The sequence below is a fragment of the Pyrus communis genome, chromosome 7 (assembly GCF_041283825.1).
Source record: "Pyrus communis isolate YQ-2024b chromosome 7, ASM4128382v1, whole genome shotgun sequence".
NCBI classification, from domain to species: domain Eukaryota; kingdom Viridiplantae; phylum Streptophyta; class Magnoliopsida; order Rosales; family Rosaceae; genus Pyrus; species Pyrus communis.
The window spans coordinates 15282654-15300001 of record NC_142571.1 but is presented as its reverse complement, the minus strand read 5'-3'; the positions used below and the strand labels follow the sequence as shown (position 1 = coordinate 15300001).

Here is a 17348-nt window from a genome sequence, read left to right as displayed (position 1 = left end):
TTGATGGTGTGAATGGTTTGGGGAGTGGTGAAAATGGAAGGGGGATGGTGTTTGGATTGATAGGGAGTGGTTCCTCAAGGGAGTTTTGATGTCTACATTCTGAAATGTGGAAGGATGAATGAAAATGAATGCAATGGATGCTTATTTATAGGTGAAATGGGGGGAACATGACAGCTAGGAGGGAATGTGGCTGCATGTTTGAATGATTAAAGGATGCATGTGGGTTGGAATTGCATGTGCAAGGGGACAATCTGAAAATGCATGTGAAAGCATGTGTTGGCTGCAATGATGAAATGGATGGGAGTGCATGTGGCTTAATTAATTAAAGGGAGTGCATGTGCAATGTTTTAAAGGATGGAATGCATGTGAGTGACAACTAGATATGTTGATGAATGCATGTGGAATGTTTGTGGTGAGTGAATGTGGCTGATTTGATTTATGGAAGATGCATGTGGATTAAAGGTGAGTGAATGATTGTGGAATCCAATCTGAAATGGGAGATGGAATGGAGGTGTTTTGCATGTGAATTAAAGAGTAAATGCATGTGAATTAAAGAGTGAATGCATGTGAATTAAAGGTGTTGTGTTAGGTGATGGGTGCATGTTAAGTGATAAGTGATAAGTGATGATGATAAATGATAAGTGATAAGTGATGATGATATGATATGTGGTTATGATAAGTGATAAGTGATAAGTGATGATGATATGATATGTGGTTATGATAAGTGATAAGTGGTGATGATAAGTAATGATATGTGGGAGTGTGGCTGAAATGAAGGAGTGGAATGTTGGAATGTTATGCACGGCTAAGGAAATTGGAAAGGTTTAAATGTCCTAAAACTAAAGGGAACAAGGTTCCAACACTTTGGTCTTCAATTAGGTCTTCAATTTCGTCCAACACTTTGGCGCCAAGCATAAGCTATCCATCCTTAGCCCAAAAGTGCTCCAAAAGTCTCCAAAATGCATCTTTTTGCTCCTTTAGCCCTTTGGACCTACAAACACACGAAAATAGCTTAAAGGACTAAAATAACTAAAGAAACATAACGTAAATGCACGAGAACAAGCCATTTAAGTCGCATGAATATGCTCCTATCAACTTTCTGGGCAGTTTTGAGCACTAGAGAAGAATTTGGACGAAAATAGTTATAACTTGACTCAAGACACTTTAAAAACACAAACTAAATTGATTTCTAACTAATTTGACACTCCAAGTAAGGGGGATTTTGATTTTGACGAATTTGAAAACAAAACTTAAAACTTTGTAAAACGAACAGATTTTAAAACGAATTTGGATTTAATGAATGGAATGAAGGCTAGCTAAGGGGTTCATCTCCACACATGCCATACTTGCACACAAAACGATTTCTAATTGCTTTTCAATAAACCATGAATTCTCAACGCCCCAGATTAACCGTGAATTGCACTAATTAACCCTCAGATTTTCCTAACGTTATTGAATTGGATGATTGCATACGACAACCCAAAGCATTCCCCACAAGTTCCCTACATGAATTGCATAATAGAGATACAAGCAAGAATCATTAAGTTCTTTGAAAACCATAAGCATTGACAAAGCACTCGTTACTATGAATTGCATGAAACTTATGCCAAGAATTTACTTAACGCAATTGAGATCATCAACTTTTACTACTTGTGAATATACGTTTCTAACGATTAGGTGAAACTTCCTTATATCCTAGCATTAGATTTACGCATGATAATTAAGCGTGCACTCTCAACCAACACACACAAATCAGTTTAATTCAAATAGATAAGTAAATTGAATTCACAACTTATGAAACGCAATTAGAGGTAATCAAATCATATAGCAAGCATGATCATGGTTCGAATCCCCCCTAGCCAAAGGGGGGTTTAGTTCCTCATACGTACAAGACAAAGAGAAGTAAATTTAAACATTGAAATCAAAGGAGAGGAAACACCTAAATATTCCAGCCACTCGAACTTGAATTGCATGAACTTCCAAGCCCTCTTCTCCTCCGCTTTGTTGCGGCACGAGGTCTAAGGACAGGTTTTGGGTGGTATTTGTATGGGGGAATGGATGTGTGATGGTAGGGTAGTGTTTAGGAGGGATGGGGAGTGCGGCAAGGTGGGAAAATATGGAGAATGGTGAAGGATGGCTACGGCAAAGGTTGGGAATGTAGTTCTTGGCGAATTTCTGAATATGGAAGAGTGAATGATTGTTGTGTGAAGGGGTGGTGATTAAATGGCACGGCAAGGGGGTCTATTTATAGTGCAAAATCCCTCTAAATCAGCAAGGAAAAAGGACTAAGTATTTGAAGATGACAAGGAAATCAAAACCCATCAGGAATAGGCCATCTAAAAGGTAGGAAACCCCAAAGGAAAAGGAATAGAGGTGATAGGAGCATATTTAGGCGACTTACTTAGCTTGTTGATAGGAGCATATTTATGCGACTTAAATGGCTTGTTCTCGTACATTTACGTTATGTTTCTTTAGTTATTTTAGTACTTTAAGCTATTTTCGTGTGTTTGTAGGTCCAAAGGGCTAAAGGAGCAAAAAGATGCATTTTGGAGACTTTTGGAGCACTTTTGGGCTAAGGACGGATAGCTTATGCTTGAAGCCAAAGTGTTGGACGAATTTTGAAGACCTAATTGGAGCCAAAGTGTTGGAACCTTGTTCTCTTTAGTTTTAGGACATTTAAACCTTTCCTAATCCCAATCATGCCATGCATAACACACATCCATTCTAACACATTGTCATTGCACATGCACTTCCTTCATTAGTTAACCCACATGCACTTATCACTTATCATCACCACATATCATATCACTTAATCACTTATCACTTATCATCACCACTTAACCACTTATCATATCATAACCACATATCATATCACTTATCACTTATCACTTAACATATCATCCACCTACTTCACCTACAACATCCACTTCACCTACACCTACAACATCCACTTCACCTACAACATCCACCTACTTCACCTACAACATCCACCTACTTCACCTACAACATCCACTTCACCTACAACATCCACCTACTTCACCTACAACATCCACCTACTTCACCTACAAATGACATAGCCATATGTTCCCTCCACTACTCCTATAAATACCCTTGCATTCATTCATTCATGGACATCTCATTTCATACACAACACATTACAAACACATTTAACCTTCCCTAGCCGTGAGCTTCCCATCTCTCCCCTTATAATCCAAACACCATTTTTCCATTCCCCTTCCACTTCTACACCACTCCTCATCCATTTCCATAATCCCCCAAACCTCACCTTAGACCTTGTGCTACAACGAAGAGGAAGAGAAGAGGGCCTAAACGTTCATACAATTCAAGTTTGAGTTGTTGGAATGTTTAGGTGATTCTTTGATTTCAATGTTTCATTTTAATTCTCTTTGTTTTGTGCGTATGAGGAATGGAAGAGAAGAGTGCCTAAACGTTCATACAATTCAAGTTTGAGTTGTTGGAATGTTTAGGCGTTTCTTTGATTTCAAAGATATGAGGAAATAAAACCCCCTTTAGCTAGGGGGTGATTCGAAACTATGTTTATACTTGCAATATGAATTGATTAACTTTCGTTGGAATTTCATAAGTTGTGGATTCAATTTGTTTAACCGTTTGATTGATAACTTATTTATGTATGTTTATTGAGAATGCGCGCTTAATTTTCATGCATGAATATGACGCTAGAATATAAGTGAGTTTCACCTAATCGTTATGAACTTATATTCACAAGTAGTGGAGGTTGCTTATAAACAATCGCGTTAAATGAATTCTTGGCACGAGTTTCATGCTCATCATAGTAACGAATGCCTCGTCAACACTTAAAGTTTTCATGATGCTTAATGATCTTTGATTGTATCTTTATTGTGCTTTTCACGTAAAGGACTTTTGGAGAATGTTGTGAATTGCGTTGCGCTAACCCATCCAATTCATTAACTTAAGGAAAACTTGACGGTTAATTTAAGCGGACCTAATTGACCCGGGGTGTTGAGAATTAATGATTTGTTGAAATGCAATTGGAAATCGTTTTATTATGCAAGTATAACATATGTGGAGATGAACCCCGTAGCTAACTTTCCATCCATTTGTTCTTTCTTTTCTTGTTTCTGTTTTCATGTTTAATTTAACTTGTTATTCAATTATGTTAAACATGTGAAACTAATTTCTTTTTAGTTAGAGGCGAATTTGAAGCCATGGACATATATGTTGGTTATGATTTGATTTACTCCAGTTATGAATTCATGAACTTTAGATGTGGGTTACTTTTCTGTTTTGATTAAGAACTTGTTTATGTATGTGGGTTGAGGGTCGACACTTAATTTGCATGCCTAAGATTTGATGCTAGGATATAAGGGAATTTCACCTAATCGTTATGAACTTATATTCATGAGTAGTAAAAATCGCTAGTCACGATTGTGTTTAGTAAACCCTAGGCTGGATTAACATGCGTATTCCATAGTTATGAATGCCTAGTCAATGTTTATGATTTCCGTTGAACTTAATGATCTTTGTTGAATGTCTCTATCATGCGTATTCCATGTGAGAGACTTTGATTAGGAATAATTTGGTTGTAATGCGTATCCCATTCAATCCAATGAATCTAGGGAAATCTGAAGGTTAATTTAAGCGGACCTAATTAACTTGGAGCATTGTCATTCATCGTTTGTTGAAGTCATAACTGGGAGTCAAATTATATGCTTATGTTCATGTGTGGATAAGGAACCCTCTAACTAGTTTTTCTTCATTCTATTCCATCAATTTCGTTTGTACAATCTGTTTTGTTTCCAAGTTTCTATTTTAGTTTAATTTCGTCCAAAACCAATCCCCCATTTATTTTAAAGTGTTAGATTAGTTAGAAATACATTTATTTTGTGTTTTTACGTTTGTTTGAGTCAAATCCAAGTGATTAACAATCCCTCCTAATCCCCGGTCCAGAACGATCCCTACTTATACATATACTACAATTTGACGAAAAGAGGGTTTAATTTGTGTGCGTATAAATCTCGCATCAAATTTTGGCGCCGTTGCCGGGGATTAGAAAATTTGCTAATCCCTTGGATTGTTTTATTTTCGTTTGTTTTTATTTTATTCCAGATTCTTATGTTATTTTGTTTCTTGTTCTAGGTACTAGTTTATGACTCGGAGTTCTCATCCGATTCGTGAACGTATCCTGGAGTGATTGGGTTCTTCGTCCGGCTGCAAGACGTAAAAGAAAGCGCTACTTGGGAGGCAACCCAATGCATTTTGAAAAAAAAAAAAAAAAAAAAAAAAAAAAAAAAAAACATGGCAGAACGATGGAGGCTTCACAAAGGTTGTTTACTTAAAGACCCACTACGTGGCAAAACTCTTGAAGCGGAAGGCATCGGGACGGAAGACATCGGGACGGAAGGCATCGGGGCTAAAGACATAGGAGCGGAAGGCATCGGAGCTGGAGGCATCGAAGATAGAGCATTCAAGGCCTCAATACTTGGCCAAACGCTGGATGATCCAGGAAAAAGGTGCCTCTGGAGGAAAGACGAAAACCTTTGACGGTCACTTTGAATCCGACCTTCAGACTCTTGCAGTTCATCAAGCTTCCTCTTCATGCCCGTCGAATAGTTGTTGGCAAGCACGTGCAAACTTCTATTCTCATGCTTAAGCAGTTTGATCTCCTGCTTAAGACTTTCCACCTCTGCCATCAATGATTCCACCTGACGGGAGCGGGCAAGCAGGCGTTGGCCCATGTTGGACACAAAACTCGCACACTGAACACTAAGTGCGAGGGACTCTTGAACGGCCAACTCATCGGACCGTCCTGACAGCAGCCTACTATCTTTTGGAGTGAGGAGGTTCCTAGCTACTATTGTAGCTGTTGTGGCGTCCTGCATCACGGAGTCTTCACCTGTGAGAGGACCGTTAGAAGATAAGAAAGAAGGGCGCCATACGTTACCTTGACGCGGCGCGGCCGTATCACTGCTGAGACTCAATTCTAAGCTAAGGTTCGATGGGTTTGCCATTTTTCAAAAGTGTTCAAAGAGATGGGGTGGATGGAGTTAATTCTCAAAGGGCCGAAGTCGATTTTCAAGAATGGGAATTCTTCAGAGTGTGTTTGTTGTGGTGATCGATAGCTCTATAAGAAGCCAAGGCGACGCGTCCACCAATTCGAAAAGCCGGAATTTCCGGCGTAATTTAGGCGACGCGTTCTCGGCTTTTCAGAAGACGCGTTCAACTTTGTCGAAAGATTTCTGACAAAGCTGAAAACACGTGGAGGCCATCATCGCAACTACACATCTTTAGCCGACAAGCGCAAAGTTCGGCGACGCTTTCTCTGCTTTTCAGAAGACGTGTGCAGCTTTGTCAAAAGGAGCCGCATCTGCACTACCACGTGTCGTTCAGAAAGCGAAGGGGCGTCGTTCAGAAATCGAAGGGGCGCCTGCTCAGAAATCGAAGAGGCGTATTCAAAGATCGAAGAGGCACCACTATTTCAAAGAGCCGGATTTGCGGGATCAAAACGTTTGTCGACAAGGGTAAAAAGTACCACCACTTGATATTATCTCTATATATGTCGACCTTCGTCTTTTATGGCAGGGCAAACCTGAAGAAAATGCCCAACTCTCCCTCACCTCTGAGGGCGCACTCCCAGCAAAGCCTTTCAAAATACTCAATTCTTTCTTCTTCCCCAAAGATGATACCAGATGCCTGGAGTACATATGACCCAGGAGGAAACGGCGGATTGAAGCATGTGCTGATTCATTCACCGCTTCTTCAAAGCAAAGGTATCTCATATCATCAAGGTCAAAAGCAAAAGTATCTCATATCATGCTCTTTCCCTGTCTTTTTCTTTGTCCTTGTTTTTACTTGCATGGCAAAGTAAAAGAAGCAATCAGCCGGCACTTGGAGTCAGTCTTCCGATCTGGAGCCAACTGCCTGGAATCTATTCCTGATTGCTTACCTAGCGTTGTTCTCGAGTAGTCATCTTCAACGGTTGTTACACTTCCAGAGAAGGGACCACTCCTGCAAAGATTGAACAAAGAAACAGATAACAGGAGGAAGCTCAGACCTTCGGGGGAAACCAAAAGAACCATCCTGCTGCCCAGTTCAAGAAGTAGCACAAAGGAAAATCAACGATGGGCAGAAACCAGTTCAAGAGTAAGCCTGTGGAATCACAAAGATCAAAGCCTCAATGCAATCACCAAGGAGAAGAGGGAATTTACACTCCATAACCAGATTTGCGTCCCTAAACTCTTCTCTTTGTTAATTACATTATGCCATGTTTAATATGTTTAGTTGCTTTTTGTGTGTTTACTTATGTTTTGTGTGAATCTATGCTTAAAACATTGAGGACAATGTTTGATTTAAGTGTGGGGGGGTAACTAAAGTGTTTTGATGCAAATTCGTAGGGTTTTATCCACCATAACTTCTAATGTTGTTCCTTGCTATTTTAAGGTGTTTTTAAGTTGTTTTAGAGTGTTTTAGTGTGTTTTGTTTTATAATTCGAAAATCCCATAAAAATTTGAAAAATTGTTTTGAAAAACCCAAAAAGAGTTGTTTTAAAGTTGTTTTTGTATGTGTGTTTGTGTCTTAGGGTACCTTCCAACACAATGATAAGGATTTGGTTTATAATTGCATGACGGTTAGAAAGAGTTATAAACATAGAGAAAAGTTTGATTTACTCTTGGTATATGCTTGGTTATGGTTATAATGTATGACTTCACATGCAATCATAAAAGAAAAAAAAAATTTGTTTTTGTAACATGCTTGAAGGAAGGAACTCAAACAAACGCTACAACCCTGAGAGACTTGAGCCTATAACGTTCCTTGGAGAGTATAATCTGTGATTTCTTGTTTTCTAAAGTCGTTGCATGATCTCATTATTCTTTGCTTGGTTACTACTTAGAAGGCGTTTTATCATATAGTTCCAAATGCTAGAACTCATGCCCATTTCATTCAAAGCATGTTATTGATTTGCATAACACATATTCAAGAAGAAGTTGTGTAGTGACCACCACCATAGCCAAATAGCCTTACTTCCCATACTTCGTATATGTTGTAAGTTTTAACCCCGTTGAGCCTTGTTTAGCCTTTATTCTTTGTTTACCCACATTTTCCTCACCTAGCCTAGTTTAGGAAAATCCCCACCCTTGTTCTTAAAAGATAGTGAGCATGACTTAATTGAATTCCTTTTGAGTTACATTATGAAAGAAAATAAGTGTGGGGGAGAGAATGTTTAAGTGTTGATGTTTTGAGATTCAAAAGAAAAGAAAAAAAAAAGAGAAAAGAAAGAAAGAAAGAAAAAAAAAAAGAGCTTGAAAAAAAAAAAAAAAAAATGAAAGAATAAGTGATTGAAGAAAGGTTCCAAAACACCAATTCTGGGCGTAAATTGTCTAAATTCTCCCTTTTTGTTCAAAAGTTGAGTTTTCATTCAAAAGTGAATTCTAAGTTGATTCAAATGCTTTGCTCACTATTTCTTTAAAAACCTTTGTTTTCCATATCCCTTCTTTGTTATCCACATACCCCAAGCCCCGTTACAACCCTTGACTTCTATCTTGAGTGTTGTGTATTTCAATTTGTGGAGTTTGAACTTGGTATGAGCATATGGTATCACTGGTTCTCGCGTCTAAGTAGTAGCATTCCATTCATGAGATCATATCTAAACATGCTTATTAACTCCAGAAATTGCTTCCTTTGAAATACATATATGTGAGTGTTCGTTTTTATGATTACATCAATCTTCTCACATATAACTAGTTTAGGGTGTGTAGTCAGAAAATCTGTGTGAAAAACGAGAGTACATCTAGTAAGAAATTGAGGGAATTCTCTAAAGGCATGTTACTACATTTGAAATGTGTTTTAATTGCTTAATTGTGAACTAGTATGTGGTGACTATGATTAAGAATGTACTTAAGTGTAAAGATGGCTCAAATCTGTGAGAATAATGATTTTTAACTTGTCATGTGCATTGGAAGTCCCTGATACGATTGTTGGAAGGTGTAGGTTGTGTTTTGTTCTTTTTGTTTTGTTAATCTGTTTTGCTCGAGGACTAGCAAAAGCTAAGTGTGGGGGTATTTGATAGGAGCATATTTATGCGACTTAAATGGCTTGTTCTCGTACATTTACGTTATGTTTCTTTAGTTATTTTAGTACTTTAAGCTATTTTCGTGTGTTTGTAGGTCCAAAGGGCTAAAGGAGCAAAAAGATGCATTTTGGAGACTTTTGGAGCACTTTTGGGCTAAGGACGGATAGCTTATGCTTGAAGCCAAAGTGTTGGACGAAATTGAAGACCTAATTGGAGCCAAAGTGTTGGAACCTTGTTCTCTTTAGTTTTAGGACATTTAAACCTTTCCTAATCCCAATCATGCCATGCATAACACACATCCATTCTAACACATTGTCATTGCACATGCATTTCCTTCATTAGTTAACCCACATGCACTTATCACTTATCATCACCACATATCATATCACTTAATCACTTATCACTTATCATCACCACTTAACCACTTATCATATCATAACCACATATCATATCACTTATCACTTATCACTTAACATATCATCCACCTACTTCACCTACAACATCCACTTCACCTACACCTACAACATCCACTTCACCTACAACATCCACCTACTTCACCTACAACATCCACCTACTTCACCTACAACATCCACTTCACCTACAACATCCACCTACTTCACCTACAACATCCACCTACTTCACCTACAAATGACATAGCCATATGTTCCCTCCACTACTCCTATAAATACCCTTGCATTCATTCATTCATGGACATCTCATTTCATACACAACACATTACAAACACATTTAACCTTCCCTAGCCGTGAGCTTCCCATCTCTCCCCTTATAATCCAAACACCATTTTTCCATTCCCCTTCCACTTCTACACCACTCCTCATCCATTTCCATAATCCCCCAAACCTCACCTTAGACCTTGTGCTACAACGAAGAGGAAGAGAAGAGGGCCTAAACGTTCATACAATTCAAGTTTGAGTTGTTGGAATGTTTAGGTGATTCTTTGATTTCAATGTTTCATTTTAATTCTCTTTGTTTTGTGCGTATGAGGAATGGAAGAGAAGAGTGCCTAAACGTTCATACAATTCAAGTTTGAGTTGTTGGAATGTTTAGGCGTTTCTTTGATTTCAAAGATATGAGGAAATAAAACCCCCTTTAGCTAGGGGGTGATTCGAAACTATGTTTATACTTGCAATATGAATTGATTAACTTTCGTTGGAATTTCATAAGTTGTGGATTCAATTTGTTTAACCGTTTGATTGATAACTTATTTATGTATGTTTATTGAGAATGCGCGCTTAATTTTCATGCATGAATATGACGCTAGAATATAAGTGAGTTTCACCTAATCGTTATGAACTTATATTCACAAGTAGTGGAGGTTGCTTATAAACAATCGCGTTAAATGAATTCTTGGCACGAGTTTCATGCTCATCATAGTAACGAATGCCTCGTCAACACTTAAAGTTTTCATGATGCTTAATGATCTTTGATTGTATCTTTATTGTGCTTTTCACGTAAAGGACTTTTGGAGAATGTTGTGAATTGCGTTGCGCTAACCCATCCAATTCATTAACTTAAGGAAAACTTGACGGTTAATTTAAGCGGACCTAATTGACCCGGGGTGTTGAGAATTAATGATTTGTTGAAATGCAATTGGAAATCGTTTTATTATGCAAGTATAACATATGTGGAGATGAACCCCGTAGCTAACTTTCCATCCATTTGTTCTTTCTTTTCTTGTTTCTGTTTTCATGTTTAATTTAACTTGTTATTCAATTATGTTAAACATGTGAAACTAATTTCTTTTTAGTTAGAGGCGAATTTGAAGCCATGGACATATATGTTGGTTATGATTTGATTTACTCCAGTTATGAATTCATGAACTTTAGATGTGGGTTACTTTTCTGTTTTGATTAAGAACTTGTTTATGTATGTGGGTTGAGGGTCGACACTTAATTTGCATGCCTAAGATTTGATGCTAGGATATAAGGGAATTTCACCTAATCGTTATGAACTTATATTCATGAGTAGTAAAAATCGCTAGTCACGATTGTGTTTAGTAAACCCTAGGCTGGATTAACATGCGTATTCCATAGTTATGAATGCCTAGTCAATGTTTATGATTTCCGTTGAACTTAATGATCTTTGTTGAATGTCTCTATCATGCGTATTCCATGTGAGAGACTTTGATTAGGAATAATTTGGTTGTAATGCGTATCCCATTCAATCCAATGAATCTAGGGAAATCTGAAGGTTAATTTAAGCGGACCTAATTAACTTGGAGCATTGTCATTCATCGTTTGTTGAAGTCATAACTGGGAGTCAAATTATATGCTTATGTTCATGTGTGGATAAGGAACCCTCTAACTAGTTTTTCTTCATTCTATTCCATCAATTTCGTTTGTACAATCTGTTTTGTTTCCAAGTTTCTATTTTAGTTTAATTTCGTCCAAAACCAATCCCCCATTTATTTTAAAGTGTTAGATTAGTTAGAAATACATTTATTTTGTGTTTTTACGTTTGTTTGAGTCAAATCCAAGTGATTAACAATCCCTCCTAATCCCCGGTCCAGAACGATCCCTACTTATACATATACTACAATTTGACGAAAAGAGGGTTTAATTTGTGTGCGTATAAATCTCGCATCACTTGTTTTCGTGCATTTATATTGTTAATTCCTAGTTGTTTTAGTAGTTTAAGCCATTTTCGTGTGTTTTTAGGTTCATATGGCTAAGGAAGCAAAAAGATGCATTTTGGAGCATTTTGGAGCAAAATTGGGCTTGGAATGGATAGCATATGCTTGGAGCCAAAGTGTTGGGCGAATTTGAAGGCCTTGTATGCACTTTGGACATAAAACAAAGGGCCTAGCCCAATCAAACAATCCTTTGAGCCATGCAAAACCTCTAGCCCAATCAAACAATCCATCAAAGCCATGCAAAACCACCATCCACACACACTTCACACAAACCACAACCCTTAACCGTACCTTCCCATTGCATTTCCAGCATTCCACTTCATCATTACACCACATTCTCCCTCTTTAATCCACATGCATTCATCATCATTCACTCTAGTTTTAATTCACATGCAAACACATTCATTCTCCAACATTGCACATGCACTTTGCCTTTCATCATTGCACCACAAATCAACCACATTCACACATCACCCATTCACCCTTTGTCGTGCATCACTCCCATTCTTTAATCCAATTCAGCCATTTAATCATTCAACCATGCTTTCCCATTTCATTACTCATTGCACATGCATTCACATCCCTTTAATCCACATGCTTTCACAACCTAATTCACATGCACATTCAATCAAACACAATCAATGCCGTGAGTTCCCCCCTAACATTTCCAGCTTTTCTTCATCTTTCCAGCCACACTTCCACATGCATTCCCTATTTTCCTAGCTGTTTTTCCATCATTATTTCATCCACATGCAATCTCAATCATAATAGCCACATTCACTCTTAAACAATCATCCACATATTCTCCCATTCCCCCTATAAAAACCCATGCATTCATACACAAAAACACACTCTTCCATTTTAGAAAATCATCCATTCACACACACAAACTCCCTTTTGTGCCGTGCCTTCCCCATCAATCCATTCTTCCATCTCCAACCACTCCCCACTCCATTCCACATACACCTAAAGCCCTAAACATCTCCTTAGACCTTGTGCCACAACGAAGAGGAAGAGAAGAGTGCCTAAACGTTCATACAATTCAAGTTTGAGTTGTTGGAATGTTTGGGTGTTTCTTTGATTTCAAAGTTATAATTTAATTCTCTTTGTTTTGTACGTATGAGGAATGGAAGATAAGAGGGCCTAAACGTTCATACAATTCAAGTTTGAGTTGTTGGAATGTTTAGGTGTTTCTTTGATTTCAAAGTTATGAGGAACTAAATGATAGGAGCATATTTATGCGCCTTAGTTTGCTTGTTTTCTTGCATTTATGTTGCTAGTACTTAGTAATTTTAGTAGTTTAAGCCATTTTCGTGTGTTTTTAGGTTCATATGGCCAAGGAAGCAAAAAGATGCATTTTGGAGCATTTTGGAGCAAAATTGGACTTGGAATGGATAGCTTATGTTTGGAGCAAAAGGAATGGACGAAATTGAAGGATTCCTAATCCATTGCAGCCACATGCACCCATAATCATTCACACCTTGCAGCCACATGCATTCACTCTTCATAAATCAGCCACATGCACATTCAATCATTCACACCAAAACCTTGCACATGCAATCCCTTTAATTAATTCAACCTAGCTGTCATTGCACATGCATTCATTCTTTAACCCACATGCATTTCCACCCACATGCACTCCCATTCTTTAATCCATTCAGCCACAAGACATTATCATTGCACCACATTCAGCCATTCCACATGCTATTTCAGCCACATGCACTCATAATCATTCAACCAACTTTGCACATGCATTCATCATCATAACCTAGCTGTCATGTTCCCCCCATTTCACCTATAAATAAGCATCCATTGCAATTCATTCACAACACTTCTTCCATTTCAGAAATTCAACCATCACACCAATCCTTGGCCGTGAGTTTCCCTACTAATCCAAACACCACTCCAACCACTCCCCATCCCTCCAAAACACTTCACACTATCCCAAAACTCACCTTAGAACTTGTGCTACAACAACGAGGAAGAGAAGAGTGCCTAAACGTTCATACAATTCAAGTTTGAGTTGTTGGAATGTTTAGGTGTTTCTTTGATTTCAATGTTTAAATTCAATTCTCTTTGTTTTGTACGTATGAGGAATGGAAGAGAAGAGTGCCTAAACGTTCATACAATTCAAGTTTGAGTTGTTGGAATGTTTAGGTGTTTCTTTGATTTCAAAGTTATGAGGAACTAAACCCCCCTTGGCTAGGGGGGGATTCGAAATATATGTTTATGCTTGCATTTTGATTTGATTACTTCTCATTGCGTTTCATAAGTTGTGGATTCGATTTGTTTAACCGTTTGATTGATAACTTATTTATGTATGTTTATTGAGAATGCGCACTTAATTTTCATGCATGAATATGACGCTAGAATATAAGTGAGTTTCACCTAATAGTTACGAACTTATATTCGCAAGTAGTGGAGGTTGCTTATAAACAATCGCGTTAAACGAATTCTTGGCATAAGTTTCATGCGTATTCCATAGTAACGAATGCCTCGTCAACACTTATAATTTTCATAGAGCGTAATGATTCTTGCTCTATTATGCAATCATGTAGGGGACTTGTGGGGAATGTTTTGGGTTGTCGTATGCAATCATCCAATTCAATAACGTTAGGAAGATTTGAAAGTTAATTTAAGCGGACCTAATTAACTTGGAGCGTTGAGAATTAATGGTTTATTGAAATGCAATTGGAAATCGTTTTATTATGCAAGTGTAACATGTATGGAGATGAACCCCTTAGCTATTCTATCATCCATTCATTCCATTTCATCAATTTCGTTTTACAATCTGTTTTAATTAGAATCTGTGCATTTAGTTTAATTTCGTCCAAAACTCAATCCCCCTTTACTTTATTGTCCAATTTACTTAGAAAGTGTCTTAGTTTATGTTTCTAAGTGTTTTGATTCAATTTATTACATAATTTCGTCCAAATTCACCAAAGTGCTCAAAACTGCCCAGAAAGTGTTTTTAAGGCAGTTTTGAGTGTTTTGGGTGATGTTTGAGTCTTTTGGTTTGTTTTAGTGTTTTAAAGTTTAGTTTTGCATTCTTTGAGTCTAGTATAGTGTTTTATATTGTGTTTTTACATTTTTGAGTCAAATCCAAGTGATTAACAATCCCTCCTAATCCCCGGTCCAGAACGATCCCTACTTACATCATTACTACTGACACACCCCGTCCCGAAGGAGGGCATGCTGGCCGTCACGTGAGAGTGACGTAACCATTTGCACAGTTCGGAAGCTTTAAAAATATACAACTTCTAAAATGAAACACCCGAAGGTGAGTCCTTATTTGGTCCATTCTGTCAGAACACCGTTGAATTTCCTCGTAGTCACCACACCTTTGCAATTCTTGAACCTGGAGGGGCGCAAAACAAAATTGAGTGGGTCAGCAAAACGAACGTATTCAAAACCTTCTTTTCTCTTTTGCATATACTAACCCCTCGCCGTAAAACAAGTATAGTTTCCCAGAAAATAACATATATACGTATGTATAGATATGCCAGTCATGCTCAAAGATATATCATTCATGCTCATAAATATGCCATTCATGCTCGAGAATATGCCACAACGGAAACTCATAATCAAATGTAAGTGCTCAAGCGTAATTCACATCAATAACATATAATCTGGCAGCCGGGAGTCACCTAACGTGACCTGTACGGCGGCATCTAGAGCTCCACTCTCAACTCAATAACTGAATCTGCACACGAGTCGGAACCACCTAACGTGGTCTGTACGACAGGCTGGGTGTAATATATATATATGCTCTAGTGCTACGATCACGTGAAGCTGGGCGATAAATCGCGGGTCACCTACAAGTCGGAACCACCTAATGTGGTCTGTACGACAGGCTTGCACCTAACTTGGATCCAAGGCGAGCATGCGGTGCTGGTGAACATACACGTGAAGGCTGTGCCCTGGCCTCGGGCGGGAGCACTAACACCGGGGGTGCAGATTATGAGCTCTCTAAACATCTCAACTACTACTGAATACAAACATGAATACCACTTACCTGGCACTTACCTGTGCGTCCACAGCACCAAATACACATATATAAATGTATGCCGCTACTAATGCATGTGATGACAGTATTTCAATCGTATTCCAAACGTATTTCGTACGTATATCAAATGTATTTCAAATGTAGCTTACCTGGGCCTCCTCAGCACCATGCAACAGTATGCATAATTATGGTAATGCACATATTAAAATATGATGCATATATGACAGGATATTTAATTCGTATTTCTTTAAAAATACGTTTTCTGGGAAATACGTCAAGCATACGTATATATATATATATACTGAAAAGTAACTGCCCACTCACTGATCACATCGACGTCTCGTAGGTCCCTGAGCCTCCCCTAGATTGGTTACATTCTTCTTCTGTATAATTTTCACCTATACAAAAAGTAACCAAATTGACGTTATTTAACGCACATACACCAAACATTCGTCCATAACTTTCTCATACGTTGCTCAATTTGAGTGTATGAATATACCACGGTGATCTACACGACGTCACGAACGCGTGACAATTTTCAGAACTCAATTTGGAGCTCTCACGCGCCCCCACGCGCCCTGTTCACGCGCTGCCCACGCGCGCGTCTTCTTCCTCGCGTCGCCGGACTGGTTTCGCCGGCGGTGGGTGTTTTGCCGGAATTTCTGGGTAAACTTCAAAGTGTCATAACTTCTTCATTTCTTAACCATTTTCAACGTACTATATATCAAATTGAAGGTATTGACGAGAAGAACACATCCATACCTTCCTCGACCCCTAACTCGCCGTGGATTCGCCGGAAAACCCCTCGAAAGCTCCGGCCAACTTTGACCACGATGATCCCGACGTCCAAACTTCTCCAACGAAGTACTCCGAGGCTCCTTGGGACCTCACTAACACATCTACAAGCTTCAAAAGTCCAAAAACTAACTAGATTAATCTTGCATGAACAGTACTCGAATCGGCCAAAGTCGAAACGACGTGAAAACGAATGATTTCTTACCTGAAAATGGTATGGTTGCACTCGTACGAGCTTCACGAGTTCGATGGTGTCCTTAGTTCCTTCGATCCATCAAGGTTTGGGTGATTTGGGTGTCGTCCGTACGTTTTCAGAAGGAAGAAGAAGAAAAGGGAGCTCGGGAGAGAAAGAGAGAGAAGTGACAGAAAAGAGACAGAGAGAGAGGAAAAGAGGGAGGGAATCCCGGGAGAGAAAGAGAGTGTATGAGTGTGTGTGGTCCTACAACACCACACAACACAAAACTACACGTAAAGTAACGAACTAGGGGTAAAATTGTAATTTCAAATGTACGTTTCGATATTTCCGGGACGGGATGTCACAACTACAATTGTCAAAAATAGGGTTTAATTTGTGTGCGTATAATTCTCGCATCAAATTTTGGCGCCGTTGCCGGGGATTAGTAAATTTGCTAATCTCTTGGATTGTTCGTTTCTGTTATGTATTTTAGTTTTAGTTTTTGATTTGTGTTTTATTTGTTGATTTTAAGTACTAGAGAAGCACAACATGGCACTTGATAATGCTTCTCTTTTGTCATAGCTCATGGAAAGGTCCCAAATGCAAAACGTTGGTACATTTGATCTTCAATCAAGGAATAATATGTTTT

At 38.4% G+C, this 17348-nt stretch overlaps 1 long non-coding RNA gene across 1 annotated transcript; it reads right to left on the bottom strand.

Annotated features, from left to right (window-relative positions):
* Nucleotides 1-14889: 14889 nt before the first annotated feature.
* On the bottom strand, nt 14890-16907 carry LOC148695762 (uncharacterized). Its single transcript, XR_015964795.1, has 5 exons — nt 16730-16907; nt 16492-16635; nt 16229-16391; nt 16054-16127; nt 14890-15081 (listed from the first exon to the last, which is right to left on the bottom strand). It is a non-coding gene; the product is annotated as an uncharacterized LOC148695762 (long non-coding RNA).
* Nucleotides 16908-17348: the final 441 nt, after the last annotated feature.